The sequence below is a fragment of the Equus przewalskii genome, chromosome 4 (assembly GCF_037783145.1).
Source record: "Equus przewalskii isolate Varuska chromosome 4, EquPr2, whole genome shotgun sequence".
Taxonomy (NCBI): domain Eukaryota; kingdom Metazoa; phylum Chordata; class Mammalia; order Perissodactyla; family Equidae; genus Equus; species Equus przewalskii.
Genome location: NC_091834.1, coordinates 29462043 through 29484622, shown reverse-complemented (window position 1 = coordinate 29484622; position 22580 = coordinate 29462043). Strand labels below are relative to the sequence as shown.

Below are 22580 nucleotides of genomic sequence, written 5' to 3'. Positions count from 1 at the left end.
AGGTTGTTCTAACTGATGATATACACATCTCTTTCAGAGCAATTAAGGATCACTTGTTGAATCTTGAATAGTCACTCTTGGAAATCAGCTAAACTGTATAATACACCTTACATTTTAGCAAAATTTAATGTAAAATAGACTTTTCCCATTGGGTGGTACTGCAAGAATCCAGATAGGGTATTAGCCCTACAGGACAGATTGCCAAATTGCTTCTGGTGACAGTAAATCTCAGACTCTTAGAGAGGACTGTAAAACCATGCTGGTGGGGTCCTGTATAGTTAGTAGAAATTCAGAAATAAATTGACTGAAAATAAAGTGACTGATTATCATCATCATATCCACTGTTTTCATTAACTCATTTAACCCCCAAATATTTGTTAAACACCTACCACATACAAGACACTCAGAGAAGTACCTTGAGGATTGCGAAGCCGCGCACACAGTCGAGGCCATTCATCACAACTTTGGGCTGTGCAGCTGATTTTGCCTGCTGTGTGTTCAGAGTAATTAAAAGGAAGGAAAGCACAGAGCCTAGTTTCCAGATGTTGTCTTCTCATGGTATATTCAGGATGCCCTAGTTAATGCAGTCTGAATTTGAAGTCAGGATACTTCAAACTAAATCAGCTCAGTACAAATTTACAGGCATTTTTTTAGGGGCTGAAACAACAAGACACAAAACAGCCAACACACTTGTTTGAGATGCAGACACATGCATAACTAATTATGATATAACATGAAAAGGCCTTATAATAGTGAAATCAAAGTGCTTTGGGAAAACAGGAGGGTGTGATTAATTCTGTAGGGGTTTTGTAGAAAAGGCTGAAATAGCAAGAGGGAGATATCATTTGGTTTGAGTATATTAACCTAGAATTTAGACAGGAAGGGAAAAGGGGAAATCCAGAGTTAACCACAATACTAGTTAAACACAATATTCTGGCCAATAAAGTGACAAAATTATTAGAAAATTCATAGAGAGTTTTTAAGGATCAAAAACTACTCATTATGAATGCACCATATGCAAAAAGCTAAACTATGCTGTGGGAGACAAAGGAGGTACTTTGTCCTCAGACTGAGCTTGCAGTTTGGATTGAGAGGCAATGGCATAAACAAATAAAAACAATATAAAAATACAGAAAAATGCAATAAGCACACCAAGGATACAGTTAATTAAAAAATGAGTGGTAGAACATTAACTATGAAGCATTCAGGAAAAAAAAGTTGCTATAGTTTCGAATAATCTATAGGGACTTAAATTTTCTTTTCTCTAAAGAGGAAAATTATAAGTTTGGTTGGTTGACAGTCAAAACCAAAGTCACAGAGATGGGGCAGCATGAGATACAGGAAAGAACCTTGGTGAGAGTTAGAGACCTTGAGTCCCTCCTGAGGCTGGCTCTGCCACCAACTACCTGTGACTTAAAATGACTCATTTAGTTTCTGTGGCCCTGAGCTCTCTGCTGCTGAGGGGAGGCTGAGGGAGGAGTCTCCTCCCCACTTGCGGTTCTTCCATTGTAGCCATTGTCTGCTCACTACCCCCAAACCAAAACACCCGTTCGCATTTGCCAAGGGAGCTCTGGGACTTTACAAGCTGTGCTCTTAAATCAAGCTGACAAATGCAGGACCCCGGGGCTGCGTTTTTTCTACTACTCCATCTCAAGTCAGCTTTATGTTTTGGACTAATAAGTGCAAGGTGTGTGACTACAGACCTAGAGTTCCAATTACAAAAGGATTTACCATGCAGCTAATAAGGCCCAAGCTTCAGGACTCATCACTTGCACAGGCCCTTTCCATGACCCTGATGGCAGCCCGACAATGAATTCACATGGTCATATGTTTTTGTAAAAATCTGTAAAATTAAGCTATTTCTGCATAATTTTCTTTAAGAGGATCCCATCTCCAAATTGTCTAAGCTCCAGGCTCCTCAAAATGTGGATCCACTCTGGTCCCCATAAACTTCCAAGTTTCCTGTTGCATTACCAAGGTATGTACACATCAACAAAGGAAACCTCCTAAGACATATCCTTGTTGGCCTGGTATGAGGTAAAGAGGAAAGAAGACTTACACCTTGTTATTTTTTTCTTTCTTTCCCCTGTTTGTTCCTTCCTTGGTGCCAGCCCCTTAAAGGAGGGCTGATCTCTGTCGCTCATCCTCCTGTCTGCTCTTTCAAGGCCAGTCACAGTGGACCGGGGTTTTACATACTGGAATATAGCTACTTTATCTGTGGCTCAAAATTTGTAGGACACTGTCCAGTTTTTTCCCGCAGGTCCTTAGAGACTTTATGGTACAGAATAAACAGGTCCTAAAGTCACCCGGGCGCAGGCTCAAACAGCAGAGGATTCTTTACAGACAAAGTGCCTTGTCCGGAGGAACACCCCTCGGCGCGCCCAGAGCTGTCTGTGATCTGCGCTGTGGCCGCGCCAGCAGGGATGGCCTTCTAGAAGCACGCCCGGGAGGGCTGGCGCGCCGGCGGGGGGCGAGGGCTGGGGGTGGAGATCGGAAGGGGAGAGGTAATCCCCGGCGTTTGGAGCATCCCCTTTTTAGAAAGACTGAGTCTCTCCCCGGACAGCTGCTGCGGTCACACCACAAACTTAAAAGGCGCCCTCCCTCTTGGAGCGCGCCTCTCCGCGCCAGCCTCGCCTTCCCGCAGCTCAGCTGGTGCCTGGCGCGCCGCCTGGCCGGCGCGGCGCTCGCTCGGGGCCCGCAGCGCCCCCTGCCTCCAGGCCGGCCTCGGCGGCGCAGCCTCCGCTCTCCGCCAGGGCCGCCGGCGGCTCCGGCTCAGGCAGCGCAGCGGCTCCGAGGAGTCGTGCCGGCGCCCGGGTCGCTGCTCGCACGCCCCCAGCCCGCATCCCCTTCCTCTCGCCCTGAAGGGACAGCAGGCAGAGAGAGCGGGAGTGAGGAGTTCGCGGCAGGTAAGGCTGGTTTCAGGTCACCTGCTATTCCAGTGGGAGGGCGCGCTGGGGACCGCGGTGGTAAGCAGAGGTGACGGAATTTAGGGGTGGCTGTGGGTCCGAAGTGAGGATGCGGAGCGGCTGGGAGATAAGGAATCGTCCTGGGACGGAGAAAGCGCCCTGGAGCTGACGGAGGGGCCGCGCCGGGGCCCAGGCGGGGTCGGTGCGCCGAGGGGCGGCGGGCCGGGCATGCGGCGCCGGGCCAGCGTGGCGGCCGGGCGCGCTCCCACCCCCTCGCCGCCCCCGCCCGAGCCCGGCTGCCGGCCCGCGCGGTTTGCGTCCTCGCGCGCCCAGGAACTTCGCTCGCCCTCGCCTTCGCGCCGGCGCAGCGCAGGCGGCGGGGAGCGCGTTTGCACTAGCCCCCCGGCTTCCGCCGGCTGCAGGTTCATTCGGCGACGTCTCGGTACAGGCCGTCTGCGGAGGACCCGACCGACGGCATCTGCGCCCTCGCTCGCCCCTTTCCGGGTGGGCCGGGGAAGGGCACGGGGAGACCATGGTGCTAGTTTGGTTGTGGTGCTTTTGGGGAGGCACGGGCGACGCCTTTTGCTTGGGGCGGGAATCGCAGCGCTCCGGCTGCACGCGGCGTGCGTCCTTCTTTCCTGAGCCGGAGGGGAAAGTTGGCGTCGGACGGCAGCCCAGCGTTGGCTGGCAGGGAAGCGTGGTGCCTGCAAACAAGCGCTGCCCGAGCGGGGCATCCCTTGGCAGCCTGGGTTTGGCTTGCTCGGGAAAAGCCTGGATTCGATCCCCCTGGGAATTGGACCCTCGGGTGTTCCCTTCCGGCCCGCTGCCGCCGCGGGCCACCCTGGCCACTTCTCCAGCTCTCCGGACTTGTGCTCGGCTTCGGGGACTGAGGTGCTCTGCCTCGGTCCCAGCGCGCGGAGGGGACTTGACTGGAGGCCGAGCCGCCGCGTCTCGCTGCAGCCTGGAGTCGAGAGCCCTGGATGGCGGCGCGCGCCCCGCCACTGCGACCGGGAGGTCCCGGGTGCCTCGCCAGGGAGACCCGAGCTAGATAGGCGGACTTGCCGCCATTTAGCCCCGAGGGAACCCGTAATAAAAGGGAGGCGTCCCCACGAGGACTCTTCGTTTTCCACCCAAACTTCTCCCAGAGGGTTACTTTGTCTCAAGTTTAGCTGGAAAGGGTTCTTCTGTGACTGTGCGTGTGTCTGTGGGGGGTGGGGGGTGGTCCCTAACGGGCAGGAAAGCGTTGAGAGGGAGGTAGAGGAAAGGACACGAGACCCCTTCTGGGTCTGATGCGGCTATTGTGTAACCATGGCAACCGCCAGGGCAAGTGTGGTCAGAGCTTTCTGGGTTCCTCACGTGGAAAGAAAAATATGAAGGCTGGGGAAAGGAGAGACCCACATGTCATCACTCCAGTGATGCCTTCGCTTCTCCCGCAGCTCCGAGGCCAGACAGCTAGGAGGATGAGCGGGAAGAGTCGGGATTGGAAGTGAGCAGCCCCAGCCAGAAATTGCTTTAACTCTGTCCAGCCTTGGAGTCGCTGAGGCTTGCCTGATCAGCTAAAGCTGGCCAGAGAAGCCACTGCTAACAGACTACAAAGTGATGGTCCAGGTCAGGGAGATGGGAAAAGACCTTGGTCCTTGGACGAGAAAGGCCAGGAAATACAGGAAGGTGATGTGGGAAGAGATAAGAACAGGGTCAAGAGGTAGCCTAGAGACAACAAGACGGTGCTGATCTGGACTGCCAACATTTCAAATGGAATTTGCCCATTTATGAAATGGAAAATTGGTGGAGAAGGGAAGGGATATTTATCTAACAGTTATTGCATTGCATGTGCTTTGTACGTTATCACCGTTAACATGCCCAACAATACTACACAAAGTGTCATTCCTTTTTTGTGGATGGAAAAAAGGCAGAGAGACAGAGTTAGAAATGGGTGTGGTGTCCTGCTCTGGCCCTTGCAATCTTAACCAAGAATTATAATTTTTAAAAATAGTATTGATGGTTAGGGGAGTGGACAACGCAGTTCTTCTCATTTTAGAGATGAGAATGAGATGTAAAAGTGTGAATTGATGTGTCCAAATACAAGCTAGTGAGGGGCAAAGCCGAGACTGGAACTGTTTTACCTGGATGTGGATCACCTTTCAGGGACTTCAGGCCACTTTCCATGACCTCACTTAAGGGGATGACCTTTATAAGATCAGGTTGACGCTGTATCTGTATATTATAATTTGTAGGGGAAGAACACTCACAAATTTAAACGGGATCCATGGTTGAGGATGTATCTGCGCCAGCAAGTCTGTAGGCCATGAGTCATGTGTACATGATATTAATAATCTATACAGTTCTTATTGTACCATATAGGAATTATTAGTGGCTTTAATAATGTTTCTAAAGGAAAAATGAAAACAAAAGAAACATATTTTGTCAAATGGTAACCCCATGGCTGTGTTGAGAAAATTTCCTGAGATTAGTAACGTTTCCCTTAGTCTACTTACTGCTTTCATGACCTGAATACCTAAAAAATTATTTCATATTTCAGCACCACTGGTTTACCTTTATAAGACTCTGTTGCCCATTCCCTTAGCAGGAGTAATGATTTGACTCCTATTACCTTCCTGCTGTCTCTCTGAGAAGGGAGACCAAGAAAAAATGGGGCAATGCAGAGTGTTTTGGAATTATCAGCAAACTATAATCAACATGAGCAGAAACGAAGGGTAAAAAGGAGATAAATTATTATGTGGCTTTTCTTTTGCCTTCTTATAGAATTGCCTTTAATGAATTTTGATTTATAGTTTTTCATGGGAAAAATGCGCAAAGATAAACTGAATATTTAATCTCTTTTTGTGTGTGTGGAGAGGGTTGGTAAGGGTGGGACTGGGAATTATTTTTGGTGGCAGAGAAGGTCAGGAATATAAACAATTACAAAGGCAGAGGAAGCACATGTACTGTTTCAATGATAGGGTATAGGTTTAAACTTGAGTCACTGAGCTGGGTTACTCTCACATCTTTTCTTTTCCAAATCTAGGAAATACATTGTTTGGGGTTGGAGTTAAATTAAGACAGGACGTTTCATGGTGCTTAGTTCTTATTCTTCATACAATGTTCTCTTTCCATTGCATGGGCGTTTGTGAACTACCAAAAGGTTTATCACAGACCTGAAAGTGTTTCTGAAGATGTCTTTTGGAATTGGCAGGTATCTCTGTGGCCCAGCTTGTGTTGACTGCTTTTACAGAGTTCTTAGGTTAAATCCTCCCCATTTTTATTAAACATTTGGAATATCAACTTCCCAGTCTCAAGGGGAAAACATTCCATTTGGTGCTGGTTTAATGAGCATTAATATATCTTCAGATTGTTTGTCATAGCTTCGTTATTTTGGGAAAAACAAATGTGACTCTGAACTTTACCTTTCTGTCTGGGAGATAATGCTTTGATGACATATGTTCCTTGGGAAGCGTTCTTGTCAATTAAGAAATGATTTATTTAAAAAACAAGAGTAACTGTAGCTCTATTTTGAAAAGTTATTATTCTATATTTAGGGCCGGCCCGGTGGCATAATGGTTAAATTCGTGCACTCCGCTTCAATGGCCTGGGGTTTGCGGGTTCGGATCTGGGTGCGGACCTATGCACAAATCATTAAGCCATGCTGTGGCTGTGTCCTGTATACAAAATGGAGTAAGATTGGCACAGATGTTAGCTCAGGGACCATCTTCCTCAAGCAAAAAGAAGAAGATTGGTAACAGATGTTAGCTCAGGGCCAATCTTCCTCTCCCAAAAATAAAATAAATAAGATTAACCAAAGCTCCATTTGGAAAAGTTGTTATTCTTTCTGTAAATATCTGGAGCTATATGGAGTACACAAGTTAAGTGGTAAGTATTTCAACACTCAATAACATATTCCCTGAAAGGAAAAAGAAATATTCACATTTGTGAAATAAGTGATAATAACAATAATAATATTGATTGACCATGGACAAAACTTATCACATTCCTTCCTATCTCAAAACTTGGTGAAAAAATACTCCCTTGCTCTAAGAAATGTTCGCCAAAATCCCTTTTTATTTTTACGTCTTCATCATGCCTTTCAATCTAATATTCTAAGTTTTCAATTATTTGTTTTCTTCTTTACTTTTGTCATTGTTTATGATTCCTGACGAGATCATAAAAACCTTGAAGAAAGGAATTTGTCTTTTCTGACTTTTTATACCTTCAGGTTAGTACAGTGCTAAACATATTCTAGATGCTTAGCACATATTGAAGTCTGATTAATTAAGCAGTTAATAGAGTGATTTTGAATCTCTTCATTGCCTAGAAAAGATTTTATGCTTTACTTTCTCTGAGATTTTAGGAAGGAGAGTTTTCTCTTATTTCTGAGTTTAACCTTTTCGTAGAAAACAGTGGTGAGATGCTCAGGGTTTTATCGTAATACATAACATCCAAGAGTGGCATAATGATCATGTGAAATAGGGTATATAAGAATAGTTAGTAAAAAGTTGCATGCTACTAAGTTATTATTTTATTTTTAAATTTTTTGTGTCTTTTAGAAAGACCCAGTTGATCAATTACATCATCCATGTCCAGGTTAGTTCACCTTAACTTTAAATACCTAAATAATAATTAGAAAGAAGATACAGAAAAAGCAAAATTGACTATAAACAAGAAATACACTGAGAAGCAACTGAAACACCTTTGAGATTATTTTGAAATTTAAGTAATAATAATGAGATACACTTCAATTATTAGACAAACAAATATAACATTAAAAAGTTAAGTGCTTCAAATCACTGGAATATATAATGAAGTATACTATTCATACTTAGATTTTAAATGATTTTGATGATTTTTAATCTTTGTTAATATTTGATCATTTGTCTCCATGTTAATTAACAATATTTAATAATTTCTAACAGTCATGAGCCAGGATATCTTTAACCAGCTTGCTAATCTTTTACTGGTAAATTTAGACAGTTTGTTCATTCTTTTAGAAAGCTCAATAAACTACAGATATTACCCTCCCATAGTAGGGTATACAAGAAATTGAGATTTAGTGACCAAAGGCTCCTAGAAGAGTCTCTGCCTCTCTGAGTGTGCATCTGTCATCCCTTTAAAGATGTGATACCTTCTGCTTCAGAGATTAGGAATGACATACTTCACGTCCCTGTTTCTTCTATTGGGTATTTAACAGAATAACTTCAGCATTTTGTTTTTAAAACTGGTGGTTAATAATGTGTTCTGTTAGTGAGTTTTACTAGCAAATCACAGGAGAAATGGAAACATTTTGCTGTGTTTTTCTAATTAAATGGAATTAAGTGTTGTGAAATGGGACTATTACTACTAACAGCAAAGTCAATTGAATAAGCAGGAAAGTCTCAATTACTGAGTATCTTAAAAGAAACATAGTACAGTACTGTTACTTTCATGGAAAATAAAATGGTATCAGTATATAAAGCTGACATTAATCTACTATTAGATAAATGTCCCATTTATTTTTCCTATGTTAATTATATATTTTACTAGGTTTCTTCTTTAGTCTATCTTTTGTATATCTTAATAAACTTTTAGGATTACGGTGTCATATTTGGTCCAGAATTGAGCCTACTTAACTGTACCTAATAACTGTGTTAAACATGTATACTTTCAAGTATATCACATTAGCAGAAATTAGACTAACAAAATTGCTCAGTAGAGATATTATCTGGGGTTGCCTTAGTGAAGAGACAGAGAAGTAGCATAATCCGTACGTTTATTATCAGTATGTATGAACTGCCTAAAAACAATGTCCAGAAAAAAAATAGTACCCTCTTAAATTGCTTAAATAGTCCCATAGAAACCTTTTTTTCACGTTTGGCAGCTGCCTAATGATGTCATGACTTCAAATTGTGTCTAAATAATCTGGTTTTCTTTGATGAGATGTATAAAATCAGTGTTAGGCTTTTAACTCTCCGTTTTTGTTTTTTATTCCTATCATAAAGACCAGTCCATACATGTGAAATTCAGGCATTCTTGGGTTTTGGTATTTGTTATTGTTGATGCTTTCAGATGAATATCATATTAGGAATGATTATACTGTGAAAGAAAGAAGTGCTTTCTAAGGCAAAAAAAATGAACACTATTCTTATTTTGAGGAACACTTTCAATTTTGAAATATAACACTTCATTTCAAAGATAGGTATTTAGAACTCTCAGAATTCTCTGTTTACTTGTAATACTAAATACTGGGTCAGTAGAAATTGATACTAATTTGAATTTTCTTTTTGAAATGGGGCATATGTTTTTTGTAGATCTTTTATTATTATAGTAATTTCATTACAATATAGTTCGTGATCATTACTGAAAAACTAAAAAGTGCAGATAAGCATAAAGTAGAGAAGTATTAGTAAAAAATTTATTCATTAATCTAGTACACTCAAAGATAGATGTTAATTCTTATCTTAAACACGAAATTTATTTTAAAAATAAATTTTGTATGTGACACCAAGTGCCTAGATTTTTTCTACTACTGTTCTCCAATAAAAGGATCCTTGGAGAAACAGCTGATTATAGGACTGTGGCAGGAAATATACAGTGTGAGCCTGGAGCATCTTGTATGCCAAAACATAAAGAAGTGCTCAAAAACCACACATACACCACACCACATACACACAATGATAGGGGTATGTCAAAGAGACACAGGAGCCAATTGAAAGAACCCCCAGTGGCCAAAGCTGGAACAATTTGAGCAAAAAAAATAAACTATTGATTATAAGCCAAAGTATAAAATGAATATCCATGAGACCATGCTAATATAAATAAATTAATAAATGGAAGAAAAAGAGACAAATCCCCCATGCAGTAGAATTTCAAATGATTTATCTAGATGCTTTGCTCTCAAGGAAGGGGAGCATAACTCTATTTCTAAAGTGTTAGCGGAGCGTAGTCACTTCCTCCAAGGAGTATGGTATGAAAAATGGGGAAAAAAGAGTACTTTACAGTGGACAAGCCTAGCAAATACTGTCTCAGCCAGGTGATCAAGGGCAACATCCGCAGTCATAAAGTGTGTTGATAGTATATGCTTTTGATATGATGGGATGAAAATGACACTTTACCCCTGCAGTCTCTGTCCCCAAAACCCATAACCCCAGTATAAGCATGAGAACATATCAGACAAATTCCAATAGAGGAGCAATTTACAATATACGTGACCACTACTCCTCAAACCTCTCAAGATCATCAAAACCAAGGAAAGTCTGAGAAACTGTCACAGGCAAGAGGAAGCCAAAGAGAGACAGACTAGGTGTAATGTGGTATCTTGAATGGGATCCATGAGAAGAGAAAGAAAATTAGGTAAACACTAAGGAAATCAGAATAAACTATGGACTTTAGTTAATAATAATGTATAAATATTGGTGCATTAATTGAAATAAATGTCCATACTAATGTAAGATGTAAAAATAATAGGGGAGACTGGGTGTGGGTTATAGAGGAGCTCTCTGTACTATCTTCTCAATGTTTTTGTAAATCTAAACTCTTCTAAGAAAAGTCTATTTTTAAAACTTATGTTTGAAAGCATATAGATTAACCATGATGAGAAACTATATAAAAGGTGAACCATTCTCTGGTTAGCAAGGTTAATGTCATTCAGTTAAATGCTTACTTAATTCTCTAGTTCAAGGTACTACTATTCTGCCATTTTTTTTCTGTTGATGCTAAATATAGTAGATCTTATCATAATAAACACACATTTTGAATTAGTTCTCATAATTACTTATTTTTTGAAATATAATGTATTATTTGGATTACTAAAAATTTTCAGATTGTTATTATAGGTTCTCCTGCAAAGAAACCTATGTATTAGTTATGTTCTATAAATCAATCTTAAATATTAAAAGAAAAGGCAGTTTTCTTCCTACTTGTGTCTTTGGGATTTTATTGGTATTGACAAGATCTGTCGTCAGTGCCAGATGTCTTCAGTTCTCGATGATGGTTATGCTTCCAAAATTCTTGCCAAAATGGCTCGATGACTATTTATTACTTTTTCCCCCTCTTTGAATTTCAAGGACATCTACTACGTTACGTATGTTAAAGATTATTCTCTATCAAGTATATTTATGTATAATACAAATATCATTACTATTTTGAAAGTTAAAAATATACCTAGGAGGCCTCTATGTCCCAAAACACTCCTGGAAGCTGAAACTTATGTGTGTGTTCCAGCCAGTGTAGAGTGGGCAGGAAATAGGGGCTGCCATTTCCCTTTCTACCTGTGTGTGTGTTTGTGTGTGTGTGTGTTTTTCAGTGCTTTCCCTCACTTTCTATAGATACTTTCTCTGTCTATATAAATCACATTATTTCTTTTCTTCCCTGTGTTCCAAATTGTTACTTTTTTTTCTTGAGGAAGATTAGCCTTGAGTGTGCACATCTTCCTCTACTTCACATGTGGGACACCTGCCACAGCATGGCTAGATAAGTGGTGTGCAGGTCCCTGCCCGGGATCTGAACTGGTGAACCCCAGGCTGCCAAAGCACAGCATGTGAACTTAACCACTGTGCCCCTGGGCCGGCTCCCCAAATTGTTACATATTTTGTAAAATTTGAGTTTTATTCTCTTTTAGTAAGCTCTCCTTACAGTTGGACCAAAAGTCCTGTCATTTTGCTTTTCTCATCTAAGCTTTTATTCATGCTGATGTCTTATTTTTGATTGTTACCCTCATATTTATAATTATTTAACAACTACCTGACTCTCTGCTTTACAGTTAACTACAGTTTCTACTGAATTTGTATTTCACTGTGGCAGTTGTTGGAAAGTTTACCCATGCCTTTTTTCCCCTCTTTTTAGTTTGTATGAGTCATAGCCTAAAAGCACATTTCAAGAGCTTGTTTGGGAAAGGTCATGGAACCCTATTCCAGAATATGTGACTAAAGGACTTCTTTTTGAATTATACTTCACTGTGTTTCCTAAAATAATGAAAGTGTCTGAAAACAACTCAGATCAATATGACTAATAAGCTCTGGGCTCTCATTGGAATCTTAGATTCAGGGCATTTCGTTTTTGTTACACAAGAGAATTGAATAATTTTTTTAAAAGAGATCCTGCCTATGGTAATTTAACTCAGTCAAAAAGAGGAATGAAGAAATGTAACGTTCTGACCAAAACCTCATAAAATGCATACCTAGTTTGCATAATAGAGATATGTCCAATTCATATTTTTGCATAGACTAACATGTTTCCTTTTCTTACTTCCTATCAATACATTTTCAAGTAATTGATGGCCTGTGAATACATAATTATAACTAGAGTACTATCTTTTAAAAATGTCTTTGTAAATAAAAATAGCTTAAATATTATCAACTTTGAGGTTTGACTCTGTAGTAGAGGAAAATTTTTTAAATAATAGTGCGATTGCATACTTACTAATTTTATCCTTGACATATATTCTGACTCAAAATGTGCTCTTCTGACCACACCAGCTTCTGTTTTATAGCTTCATATGTTACCGTATCATGATCGAATTAGTGTGTTGTAAGTTGCTCTCTGAGAGGGTTGGTAGAAGGTTAAAGTAGCCACACTATTTTGTCTGCAGAAGTACTTGCATGATGAAATAGTGTAAGATGAGTTATTTATCATTTTAAAATGGGAAGTTAATACAAATCAAGAAATTCTGTCAAGTTTTGAAGTTAAGACTTTTATCTACCTGTAAAGTAGCTGTTCAAAAGCATTGGTACTGGATATACAGATGAGAGAAGAACATTTCCCTTCCTTTGGCTTGATTCACATTTCACAGAGCCGTGGGGATTGTTGTCTTAGACTACACTGTGATGAGGTTTGGCAGAGTGTGTTCATTGTTCAGGTTTTTAAAAGGGCAAGTGTTTGGCAGGAGTAACTTGCATAGTGAAGGAATGCTGTGCTTACACATGTGCACTCAATAAACCCTTCAGAGAGCTGGGCGAAGATGCTACGGATTCTTCGCCCACCCTACCCTCAGTCTCTGCATGTTGATTGTTTAGAACTCGTCTTCTGTTGTGTCACTCTTACATAGGCCTTTTCATACTCCAGGAAATAGTACTTTTGATGCATATTTCAAAAGTTATTAGAGTACAGTGAGTAGTTACTTCATATCCTGCGCACTTTTGCTTGAAATTTATTAAAAATACCAATTGTATTCAGATCTGTTTTCCCCTAATATTTATCAGTCACACTACCATCAGCTCCATGACAGCCAACAATCATCCTTTTTATATATTTGTAACACTTGGTTATATCTGATAATGAAAAATAAAGATTTAGAGTTGCCCTTTTTTCATTTATTGTGCGCAAAGAGTGTTGAAAGGTATTTGTGCTTTAAGTAGATAATGTATGAGGATGAGCAAAAATAAAAAGTTTTGTCAATTCCTCAAATCAATTAACAGGACAAACCAGCATCAACAATGCGGTCCTACAGTCTCTGTACTCTTTCCTCAGGGGCCTTTGGCTGTCCTGATTTCTCCTTTCGCTTGGAGTAGTTTTGTCTTTTACTGCCACCACCTCTCCTGGCCCTTAAGTGATGCCCACTCTCCTTGCCACTGTCACATATCCACTAAATCTTGCCTGGAAAAGTGCTTTTCATTCAAATTCTACCCACCAGTCCTTAAGGTCTTTTTCAGTCCCCAGTAACTTGTACCTTCTGTCTTCTAGTATCACAAGATTAAGTTTCTCAAAGATAAAGACTAAGTGGTTGTTACTTTGACATTTCTTTATATTCCCATAGCACATCACCAAGTCTTCTGCATAGTAGGTAGACAATCTGTAATGCTTGAATTGAAATTAATCCATTTAGAATCCATTACCTCTGCTTTTTCCTCTTGTGACTACTTTAGATATGTAATTCATCAAAAAGTTTATTTCACATATATATTCCTTCATCACAAAGGTTATTTCACACATATTCATATTACTCTTGATGCCTTCCTATCTCTAATTCCCTTTCCATCTTTTAATTCAAGAAATATTTATTGAGTGCCTGCTATGTGCTGGGCACTATAAGAGTCATTGATGAAATACAGATGAAAAAATATGACCTTTATCTTAAAGCAGACAATTATAAAAGAATTCATTGTCATCATGTGTCAAATCAAATCTCTTTATGATATTAAATCCAATAAATAAAGGTCCTACTCATAGTCTTGGTCTTTTCTCTCTATAGTCTTGTCTTTAATTATATCATCTTCTTCCCTAACTTCTATTTTTAACTATGTGGTAGTTATGCCCAGAGTATTATCTCCAACCCTGTCTTCTCTCGGGCCCCGTTACTTCACCACACCACTACACCACCTGCGGATTAGTCTTCATTGTTCAGTGCTCATAAAGGATTATTATAGCTGAAATTTTCAGAGTCTTTGATTAGTTTAATTTTAAACTGGGACTTTAAAGTGTGGGAGGGAATATGGTACAGTGGTTAAGACTATGCCCTATTTAAGCAGACAGCCTGCGTTCAGATCTGAGCTGTCACCTCATAGCTGTGTGATTCAAACAAGTTACTCGACTTTTCTACATCTGTTTCCCATCTTTTAACTGGAAGTTCAGGACAGTACTAACCCCATATGATTACTGTGAGGAATAAATGGGTTAATTTAGGAAAATCAAATGCTCTGTGGCATATTGCAATATCTGTGTAAGTGCTATCTTTTCTTTATCCTTACATAGATTATGCATATTGCACATAGATCAGATGCTCACGCTGTCTGCACACTGTTCTGCTGTCTTCTTATTCTGTGTCTGCTGAGTTCCATTCACCTCACTGAAAGACCAGTCCTTTGGTGACCTCCCTCAGTTATATTCCTGGATAAGAGAATGACATTTTAGGATTGACTATTCCCACATCCTCTTTTGCACAGAAGTGTGTTCAAAGAGACGTAATATGGGGGCACATTGCAACAGGCCGTGATACAGGGTTGTGAGGAAGAATCCCGCAAGGAACTCTTCAATGCTGGTTGCCAAGAAGAGGCAGCTAGTTATAGAGGCTAAATATGTGCCCCACCTAAATTTCCAGACTTATTTCTTAGCTTCCCACCATTTTCTTATAGCTGTCTAGTCCTTGATTTTTTTTTTTAAGATTGGCACCTGAGCTAACAATGTTGCCAATCTTTTTTTTTCCCGGTGCTTTTTCTCCCCTAGTCCCCCCAGTACATAGTTGTATACTTTTAGTTGTGGGTCCTGCTAGGTGTAGCATGTGAGACCCCGCCTCAATGTGGCCTGATGAGCAGTGCCATGTCTGCGTCCAGGATCTGAATCGGTGAAACCCTGGGCCACCGAAGGCGGAGCACGTGAACTTAACCACTCGGCCACGGGGCCAGCCCCTAGTTGTTGATTTTCAACATAATGTAGTTCCTTGCTGAAGAGGTCCATCTCCAAATAGGCAATACAGGTTTGTTCAATAGCCTCTCTTTTTTGTTTTACCTAATGCATCTATATTTTTTAGCCCTCCAACATGCGCTTGCTGTCATTTGGATCCTCTTGCTTAGAGCTTACTTCCAGTATTTGATCACTACCTTGTCCCTGTACCTCTCCTAACCAGGTATTGCTCTTGGACCCGCTCCTTAAATGCTCTCACTATTCTGCAGTTTCAGAATGTTCTAGTTTAGTTCCCTTTATAAGGAAGTGAAGAGAAATGAAGTGAGCTAATTCACTGTCCACCACTTGAGGATCTGGAAATGTGCCCAGCAACATTCTCCTGTAGTGTAGTCTCCTGCCCAGGGACTAGACCTTTTCTAGACCACATGCCAGTGCTGAACTTGCCTTACCTGTGCTTCCAGCTACTAAGAGAGCCCTACTTGTTCCTGACTCCCTAAATTTTGAGTTTTCGGGCACCTTGCAGGAACCTGCGATGCGGTGCTTATGGGATCGAGTTGGCTATGTGAAGCTAAGCCCTTATCCCGCAAGGAGGAAGTTTAGGAAAAGCCCAGAGATAAGTCAGTGACTCCTGCATCTAGACGTAAGCAGTCTAATACCCAAAGAGTGTCTTTATTCCAGGCTGCATCATATGGTTGGCAGTTCTCTGGAATATAACTAACAGATGCAGCAAGTATGGTAATCAGTGATGATTTCCAGGAGTTGAAGTTAAAGGTCATGTCATCTTCTGAGCAAGTGGAAGTGAAACTGAAAAATGTTTTAGTTATTTTATGGGAAAATACTTTTTGAATGCCTTTTTGGTATTATTTCAGATTAGTCTGTTCCTGTAATTGTCACTTCTGCTTGTGAATGTTCATCAATATACCTTATATTAGTAGTAATTTATAAGTAGTTTATATCTTATATTGATTATATATCTTATCTTAACAATTTATAAAACCCTATTTCTGTTTCACAGAAAGTGAAATGTTGTAGAGATAGGATAAATAAGATTTACTTGAAATAATTTCTGAATATTTTCTAAATAATCATAAAGCCTATCATTCTACAATATTCATCCTAGGAATATGAAATATTTTCCTATGGTTGCAAATAGATAGATGTAAATAGGTATAAAGTGTTTCATTTATCTTTTCATATGCAGGGAAAAAAGTGATTTATATATATATACATATAAATAAATGTGACATTTATTATTCTCTGTAGCATGTGGCATTTTTTATTCCATTAGTTCTTAAAGATAATTTTGTTAGAGCAAATCAGGAGAAGGAAACAATTTTAAGACTAGAACCAAGAGTCGATTTAGTTTGCTTTGTTTTTATAAATTCACTATTATTCCTATCTTTTTTGTTACATTAGTGAGTAAATATAGATTTGCTGGCTTCTTTCTTGATGGAATTTTTAAGTAAAGGAGATATTTTATGTTACTTTCTAACTATTTTGATGGGGCAGGGGGGATTTCTTTATCAAATGATTACTCTTAGGTGTCATTCTTTGGGACCAGCCAGATTAGTAGTGGATTATCCAGGTATTCCAGGGTCACTGAAAAAGGGTGATCTGGGTCAAGGTAACAACTCTTGCTCCAGGTCCGTAGGCCAGGATTGAAGACAGTTAGAGAAGTGGGAACATCCTAGGTTCTTATTTTGGGGCCCCTATTTTTCCTCAGTTGTATCTGACTGTCCCTTCTCTAGCTCCATCACTGGCTCCCCTTTCTCTTCCTCCAGCTAATTCCACTTTGCCCATAGTTCTGTTCTTTTCTCTCTATAGACTCTCCTCAATGAGCCATTCACTTTCCTCTTTTCAGTTATTATTTAAATGGGAAAGACACATAAATTATTAACGCTGACCTCTCTCCTGGTCTTGAGCACTCTGCCGGTGCTCTTTTCAGTAAGCCCTAGTATAAGGCAATTGATCATCCACTTAACAAGCAATTTATGATCTCATCATGTGCTTTATTCCATCATAGTTGTGATTTTGCACACAGAAGTATTCACACCATATTGTGGTGCAAAGGGAGTGCACTTTGGAGTCACAATTTATTATTTGGGAAAATTCGGTTATTTAACTCTATCAGGTTTGGTATACTTACATACTGGAAAGGAGTAAATGACAACTTTGCATACAAAATTATGCATGAGAATGCATATTGCATGCTTGAGAGGGAATATTAAATGAGAAAATATAAATAAAGAATCTCTCCCAGTGCCTGACACTATTGTTATTTAACAAATCAACGAACACTAATAGGGTCATTGACCATAAAAAGACATTTAGGTCATCAACGGATGGCATATAGGATAGTGGTCTCATAAGATTGGTACCATATAGCCTAGGTCTGTGGTAGGCTATGCCATCTAGGTTTGTGTGAATATACTTTATGATGTTCGCATAATGACTAAATCGCCTAATGATGCATTTCTCAGAATGTATTCCCGTCATTAAGCCATGCATGACTGTATTTCATGATTTTGCCCTATTATATATACAAAGCATTATTATTATGATGGGAACTTTGCACTCAGCCTGACTTAGAACTGTTTTATATTCCTCTCAGAACCTAGATGTGTTAACCTTCAGACTTTCTCATTGATGTTATACTTTTTGAAACGAATGTATATTATTTCCAAAATTCACGATGGAATGAGTAATATCTCCCCACATATAAGGTCTAAGACTTGATTCCAGCAGGATATAGATTACCTCAAGAATTTTTTCCTGCTAAAGGAAGTTGAATATTTCAAGTTCCTGAAATAATCTTTGGATACAAAAGATGGAGAGTTTGTGTAGACGGCAACTTTCAGGCAGATATTATGGAATTGGAAGTAGAAGCCAACGTCAATCATAACTAAGTATTTAGTTTGTGAAATAAAACAATGAATCCTTATTTTGTTGTCATGTAAGTTTAATGTTCAGTGTTGCTTGTGCTGTTCATCATGAATACAGTTCTTTCATCTTTTTATTATTTTTTAAAAATTTCTTAGTATCCCGTCCATTTTTCAAAGCTAATTAAAATATCACCCTCTTCTTCAGGATAACACTTCAGAAAACATAAATAAGTTCAATAACTTATTTTCCCTGCCACAAAAATTCAGATTTTATAATAAATCATTTTCATGTAAAATTATTTTATATGTATACATTTTATATCCCTAGCAAACTATCATCTCCTTAGGGTAGAGAGGTCTATCCACGTCTGGTATTCATTTTCCTTGACACCTAGTACAGCAGTCAGACTTTGTTGATTTTTAATTGCAACTGAAAAAGGTAAAATCAATGTAGAGTTGAGAGGGTCAAAAATAAGGTGTTGAATCATAATTGCATCAGTAAACTGTTATTTTGTTTGAATAAATGATGAAATAGATACTCCAGCTACTCTTTTTCAGTTTTACTTAGAATCAGGAAGTCTTAGAATGATTATCTCTCTCTCCAATCAAAGACATCTAAAGTAAGTCTCATAGATAGCAGCAGGTTCCTAAAAAAATATGTTAGGTGCTAGGATGAGCTTTTTATGGCCTTCTGTACCATTAATAAGCTATGAAAATGGTCCAAGTACTCTATTTTGCCTCCTTACTGTCAGTTCATTTTGGCTTTAGATTATCTGCATTCAAAAGAATATTAAAAACAAAAAGTACTGTTTGAAAGTAGCACACACCCTGTTCATGGTCAGAAAATAGTATTCCTAAAGCTCAATTTTACAGTCTAAATATATTGAATTTGGCATATCCAATACAGAATTTTGCAATTTCTCCAACATGGTGTTTTGGGGGTTTTTTGTTATTTTCTTTTGGTGAGGAAGATTGGCCTTGAGCTAACATCTGTTGCCAATCTTCCTCTTTTTGCTTGAGGAAGATTGCCACTGAGCAAACATCTGTGCCGGTCTTCCTCTATTTTGTATGTGGGATGCTGCCACAGCATGGCTTGATGAGCCATGTGTAAGTCCATGCCCAGGATCCGTACCCACTAACCCTGGGCCACCGAAGCAGAGTGCACGTACTTAACCACTATACCACCAAGCCAGTCCCCCAACATAGTGTATTTTGTTAAAACTTGTTTAACAGAACTAATACCTGAAGAGTTTTGTTTGTTTGCCTTGTTTAATTCCAGCCTTGGAAATAATCAGAGTGTAAGCCTGATAAACTCAGTCTCGGGATATCTATTTGAAAATCTCTTTAATTAAAAATAAATTATAAATAGTAAAATAATTTTTGTCTAGTTTATTTCATAGACTTATAATATTTCAGAATAAAAACATGTGAGAGAATGTCTAGTCCAATTTCTTCATTTTACAGAGAGGACTGAGAATGAAGTAATGTGAATTCTCTCTCCCCTCCCCACCTCCTTCCCTCTGTTCTTGCTTCCCTCCCTCTCTCCCTTACTTCCTTCCTTAAACATGAAAGAACCACTTCTGTATTTTAAGATTGCAGAATATGTCACCCCAAAATATGCCTCTTTGGCATAAGGATTATCTAGACTTGGTTATTTTTAAGAAACAGCAGACACAGGAGAAACTCTGAAAACCTAGTAGAATTTAACTTTTTGTAAGAGAAGTTTACCTTTATAAGGAAAATCTCCAATTTTAAAGGTCTTCCTCTCCATACCAGGAAGCAAAGTGTGACTAAATCTTAAACTCTTAACAGTGGAGAAGAGCACTGGTTTAAGTCTGTGTAACAACCATAGCCTTATTTACCGCTCTTTTCCTGTTAACCTTTCATAACTGCCCCCCCCAATCTTTCTTTCATTTTTAGCTGAAGAAGGTATTTAAGCTGATAGGTTGGGCCATTTTGAGAAGCTGCTTGGTTTTCCTGAGTGTCTCCCGTGTACAGTATGCAAGAGGTATACATGTTATTAAACTTCTGTTTATTTTTCTCCTGTTAGGCTGTCTTTCTATTACAGGGGGTTCTCAGCCAAGAATAAAGGGAATATTATTTTTCTTCCCCTACAATCTCTATATATGTGCATTTGTATGTCTTTTATGCAACATGTTAATCTTTTAGTATGTATATGGTTATATATACTGTATATAGGGTTACATATACTTTATATTTAGGATGTAGTTTTATGTATACACATGTGTGTCTGTGTGTGTGTGTATCTATGTCTAGTAAGATTAACATGTTAGATGGTAGACATAAGGTGGTAATAAAGTTTTGGAAAGTTATTAAATTTTAAAAAATTTATTAAGAAAGAATCAGAGCGCTGGGGCAAAAGAGGGAAATCCTACTGTTTCATGTAAAGTAGTTTTTATAATAACCATAAATGATGTGAAAGCACATACTGTTTCAAACTCTCCTCTCACACTTGAAACACTAATCCCTTGAAATTGCCTGTTTTCTAGACTGTGTCCTCCATTATAATGTAAGTTCTGTAAAGGCAGGAATATGTCTGTCTTGATCACCATGTTATCACTACAGTGCTAATAAATACATGATAGGTCCTCAATAACTATTAAATGAATGATTCTTATATGGGATGAATGTCTGTGAAATGTCCTTTGTGATGCTCTCACTGGTTTAGGACATTCAAAAAGATTCTTCCAGACCCTGGAAAACGTGAAGTCTTTTCATTTGCTTTCTTTTTCTTATTTTAATTTACCTTCTAATTTACCTTGTTGTTATCTATCCATTTTAGAATAACTTCCTCATTTAAGAAAGCTAAACCAGAGGTAGATTTATTTGAAGACAACTTGTACTCATGCATATTCTATAACTCATTTGTAAAGAGAAGCTTTTGGTAGTAACTCAGCTATTTTAAAATAAAAAATAAAAATAGACCATAAACATTGTTCAAAGTTGTTCAGGGGCCGGCCCTGTGGCGCAGCAGTTAAGTTCATATGTTCCGCTTCTTGGCGGCCCGCGATTCGCCGGTTCAAATCCCAGGTGGGGATTTGGCACCGGTTGGCACGCCATGCTGTGGTAGGCGTCCCATGTATAAATTAGAGGAAGATGGGCACGGATGTTAGTTACGGCCAGGCTTCCTCAGCAAAAAAGAGGAGGACTGGCAGTAGTTAGCTCAGGGCTAATCTTCCTCAAAAAAAAAAAAAAAAAAGCCCTTCAGTAGTATTTGCTATTAATTATTCCTTGGACAATTTGTTCTGAATAACTTGTAGAAAGGATGAAGCTCTCTTGGGACTTGTGTCTAACTGCACCACTCCCTCTCCAAAATGCTAAGTAAAGGCTAGATTATGTGGGTAGAGATGGGTCCTTTTTCACATTTTTAAAATAAGAAACCCTAATACAAAATGCTGTGAAACCATCTAACTCTAGTGTATACTTTAATACAAAATAAATGGCCTCATCAAAATTATTTATGTTAACAGTATACAATGCAGCTATTGGTTAGTTGTTTATAGTTCTCTTTGTAGGGAGTACAGACTTATCTAAAATGTTGCTACTTTCTGTTTATCATCTGGGTGTGAACAAAGAAAAAGAGATAACGTTTTTACACAATATCGTGCTTTCTTGATGTAGTCACCTTTAATAATAGAAACCAAAAGAAACATTTCCCAGTATATTCATCATAATTCTACCAGGAAGCAGATGTGCAGTCTTATTTTTGTTTTAATCATGTATTTATTTATTGTATTACATCTTTCAGTTGTGGATATTTTTTTGTAGAGGGAAATTCCATCTTTCCTGGAATAATAATCCCCCAAGTTTTATATGTATTTTTTTACACTGATGAGTTTATGTGAAAATACACTCTCCCTTCATATATGTATTGGTCTTTTGATTATATGTCTATACATGTTGAGCTTGAGTGCTTATAATTCTTCCTGAGGATGTTTCTGTGGTGTCATAAAAATAATCCAGAGAATTTTAGGGGGAAATAATCATATTCCTACTAAAATACAAACAAATGGTTCTCCACCACTAGTATCAGTCTCATGAGTTCATAATAGTTTACATCATTGTGAAATTTCAGTTGTACATTATTTCTTGTCTGTTACCACATACATGCTCCCCTTTACCCCCTGTGCCCACCCCACACCCTCTTCTCCTGGTAACCACTGAACTGTTTTCTTTGTCCATGTGTTTGTTTATATTCTACATATGAGTGAAATATAGTGTTTGTCTTTCTCAGTCTGGCTTATTTCACTTAGCATAATATCCTCCAGATCCATCCATTTTGTTGCAAGTGGGATGATTTTGTCTTTTTTTATGTCTGAGTAGTATTCCATTGTATATATATACCACATCTTCTTTATCCAGTCATCAGTTGATGGGCACTTGGATTGTTTCCGTGTCTTGGCTATTGTGAATGGTGCTTCAGTGAACACAGGGGTACATATGTTACTTGGGATTGTTGATTTCAAGT

At 39.1% G+C, this 22580-nt stretch overlaps 1 protein-coding gene across 1 annotated transcript in view; it reads left to right on the top strand.

The window, feature by feature from the left end:
- The first annotated feature begins 2362 nt into the window (after nucleotides 1–2362).
- SEMA3D (semaphorin 3D) overlaps nucleotides 2363–22580 on the top strand; it is a 188277-nt gene continuing 168059 nt past the window's right edge. Inside the window, exon 1 of the mRNA XM_070615643.1 lies at nucleotides 2363–2906. The gene's annotated coding sequence lies outside the window, so the exon portion shown is untranslated. The remainder of the gene's footprint in view (nucleotides 2907–22580) is intronic.